Genomic DNA, 4,155 nt, shown 5'->3' with positions numbered 1-4,155 from the left:
GCGTGAAAAGCGGTTAAGGAGAAGTCATGAAAACTACGAGTCCCGTCATTCAAGGCCAGCGATTCCGAGTTCCGGATTGGAATTTAAATCCCCCTACACATCTTGAGTGTAAAAGGAACTGAGGGTAAGAGAAAAGAGAAAAACCCGTTAGAGAGTGGGAGAAAAGAAAGCCGACCGGTGGGGAAAGCAGGTTTTGAAAAACCTTTAATATTCAGGTAGTAGTTGTCGTGGTACGCTCCCACAGTGATTTACCAACCGGGAACTTGAAAACGAAGCTAACCTAACAGTTCAAGACTGATTAAAACAGTGCCAGAAACAAAACCTGTCACATCGACTGGCTAGGAAATACTAAGATTTTGGGGACCTATTTAGAATTGCAGGAGAGAACAGTGGTACTATCAGGTTATAGGAACCTTGAATTGAACTTTATGTGTTGCCCTTTCCAGATAGCTGCTTTTAGCCACTTATTCGGCAAAGCCAGCTGTACCCTGTAAATGACTAGGATTTGAACGACGTACAGAACTAAATTGTTCTGCTTTGAATAAAAAGCTAATAGCAGAAGTTGTACTATCTCAATATTGGTGTATATCTTGTGAACGGTAAAAATTAAATCGAAAGACAATGGAAGTCTAGAGAGTAGATATTAGACCCATTTTGTAAGCAGAGAAAAAAATTTTTTATGAAAGTTCTACTAGTTTTGTATTGGACTGGTGATAGCTTCCATATGCAAAGGCCAAAGGATAGTTTTTCACGCTTTACCGGCTGAGCCACCAATTTGGGACGCACCATACTTCTAACCAGGTACCTAAAATGCAAATCAAATACAGCATTAGTAAAAAAAAAAAAAAAAAATTATTTATGTGAAAAACTATCCTTTGTCCTTTGCATATGGAAGCTATCACCAGTCCAGTACAAAACTAGTTATCTATGTGAATGCCATAATTATCTAATGATAAGTATAAAATACAGGCTTCCAATGCTTATTCTTATTATTTATTAAGTAACTAAAAGATGTACCATTTTGTGTATTATTCTTTACACCATTTTTGGACAATAGTTTAATACATTTATTCTTGTTTTACAAACTGTTCAACTCCTCAAAGATCAGCAGTCATCACTCTGTGTCAACAACTAAGCTGTGCTAATTTTAACATACTGTTTGGAATAACATTTAATGCAATAGCAGCTGAACTATGACATCTAATAGATACATTTTTACTAAATTCTAAATACTCCATGGAATCTATGATATGATGAAAATAACACAATATACATATTTTATGTAAATGAGTAGAAAAAGCTAGATTAACCTATGGAAAACAAGCAACAAAGCATTTATATCCCTGGTAAATATTTTCTGAAATTAAGATTTAACCTGAAATTATGGAACTTACATTGGAAAAGGAGTGTTAGGAGTTGAATTGTGTCTCCTCAAAATGTATGTGTAGTCCTAATTCCAAGTATCTTGGAATGTGAGGTATTTGGAAATAGGATCATTTCAGATTTAATTAGTTAAGATGATGTCATACTGGAATAGGGTGGGTCCCTAATCCAATATGACTGGTACCTTCTGTAAAAAGGGGAGATTTGGACACAGATAGGGAGAACACCATGGCACATGAAGGCGGAAGCCTAGATAATGCATCTGCAAACCAAAGAAAGCCAAAGATTGCCAGGGAATCGTCAGACTAGGAGAGAGGCGTGGGACAGATCCTTCCTCATAGCCCTTGGAAGGAACTAACCCTGCTGATAATCTTGACCTCGGTGTTCTAGTCTCCTCACAATGAGACAATAAAACTGAAAACTGTGTTGTTTAAGCCACCCACTTTGTGGTACTCTGTTATTAGAAACCTAATAAAGAGGCTTGTGTTTTTTTGACTTATGATGATTGCCTGGAAAATGAGGAAAGAGTTGTATGTAAAGGTGGCAGGGATTATCTGGTAAACTTGACATTTTAGTCATAATAACTACCCTTGTAATCACCCCTGCACTGCATATCTGCTAAAGGCTCTCTATTAGGATTAAAACAGTGGGCGGGCTGGGGCAGCCTTTCCTACCAGTGACTAAGGAACCTGTTTAGCTTAGAGGAACAAGGGCAACTTTGCCAATTTACCTGTGTCTTTGCTCAGGTTCTCTTCCATACCTTTTGTCTAACTACCGTAACACTCAACCTAGGCATTGTCTTCTATAGGAAACCTTCCCCGAGCACATCTAGGCTGAAATCATTTTATAGATTCATAGAAAAAGAGACACCTATCTTCATTATTACCCTCTCCGTTGTAGTACTGTTAATTCTTTGCTCTTGACTCTGCCACTCCCACCACTGGGTTAGCTCTTGGCCAATAGCTTAGTACCTTGCACACTTCAAATACTCGTTGACTGTTTCTTAAACATTTTTAAATCGCCTTATCCACCCAGTAGTCCACATTATACTTATTCCTTAAGATAGATACCTATGAAAATATTACAGCAACCATTTTAGGGTAGAAGAAAACTGTTGAAGGAGAGGAAGAAAAAAAAAATACCTAAACAAATTTCTCACACTAAAAAAAAAAACTTGAAAAGCTGTAAGTCTTAACATGGCCTTAAGTCTTAATGAATTTAAAAATGAATTTTTATTTTGTTAATCAACAGGCAAAGAGAATTATATTCAATGCATTAAGTTGAATCAGGCCATGTGAACCTAAATATGCAGTACAGCTAAAGGCTTCGCTGACCTACACAGGCCAGAATTCTCTTGTGGCAACTACAAGTCTCCTGCATTGTAGGCAGATTCTTTACTGTCTGAGCCACCAGGGAAGCCCCACAAGGCCTATAACAAGTTTTAAAGGCTTGAAATATTTAGAATAGTTTTGCAACAATCTAGCAAGTATTTTCTGATTGGTACAATCTCAGAAGCCTCTGGAGAAAATCACACTGCATTACCAAGATGCTAGTCTCCGCCTGGTATTAGACTTTCCTGCTGTTGCTAAGTCGCCTCAGTCGTGTCCGACTCTGTGCGACCCCATAGACAGCAGCCCACCAGGCTCCCCCGTCCCTGGGATTCTCCAGGCAAGAACACTGGAGTGGATTGCCATTTCCTTCTCCGATGCATGAAAGTGAAAAATAAAAGTGAAGTCGCTCAGTCGTGTCCGACTCCTAGCGACCCCATGGACTGCAGTCTACCAGGCTCCTCCGTCCATGGGATTTTCCAGGCAAGAGTACTGGAGTGGGGTGCCATTGCCTTCTCTGAGACTTTCCTAACTACTCCCAAAATATTACCCAGGATCTGATTCTGATGAGTCATTCTTTCTCTAAAGTCAGTAAAAGTATACATCACTGGATGACACAAAATACCTCATCATCTTGAGCCTGAAGACCATCTTGTACCATAAATCATTTTCTTTTTTTTTTTTTAACTTTACAATATTGTATTGGTTTTGCCATACATTGACATGAATCCGCTACGGGTGTACATGCATTCCCCATCCTGAACCCCCTTCCACCTCCCTCCCCATATCATCCCTCTGGGTCATCCCAGTGCACCAGCCCCGAGCATCCTGTATCATGCATCAAACCTGGACTGGTGATAGTATACATGTTTCAATTTTTTTCTGATGTCAAATGAAGGCAAGTGCAAATATGTAAGGTGGGGAGAGGTGTTTGCTGACTTTGCATATTGAGTTTGAGTAATCATATGGTTCAGCATTAAGACTAGCAGCTCTAATTCAGAAGTCACTTCAAATCTATATTCAGAACAGCCATTGCCTAAGGCCAAAGAAATGTTTAGTCACTGTGTAAATGAGTGCAGTAGGGAAGAATAGACATTGTAATTCCTTCCACATAACATCTTGTAGGCTGGCTGGAGTCTCTTCTAAGCATGTTAGGCATACTATTGTACTTGCTCACATACTCTTTTCCACTGTAGATATGATGCTGGCCAGTATTAAATTTTCATTATTTTGGTTGTGGTCATTATTTTGACCTTTTGATTTGATTGGATAGACCATAGTGTTATAAAAATCATGCACAGATACGTGGTTTCTAGAGGTCGCCTATTCTAGTCCCCAGCCTCAAGGTATAGTTAACTAGTGAATTTCTCAAGCCAAATCAGCATGTCTGACTCTTCCTAAATATTTTCAGAAGCAAATTCCAAAATTCTGTTGTATAGGCAAC

Source organism: Ovis canadensis, chromosome 8 (assembly GCF_042477335.2).
Source record: "Ovis canadensis isolate MfBH-ARS-UI-01 breed Bighorn chromosome 8, ARS-UI_OviCan_v2, whole genome shotgun sequence".
Taxonomy (NCBI): domain Eukaryota; kingdom Metazoa; phylum Chordata; class Mammalia; order Artiodactyla; family Bovidae; genus Ovis; species Ovis canadensis.
Note: the sequence above shows the minus strand (reverse complement) of the source record.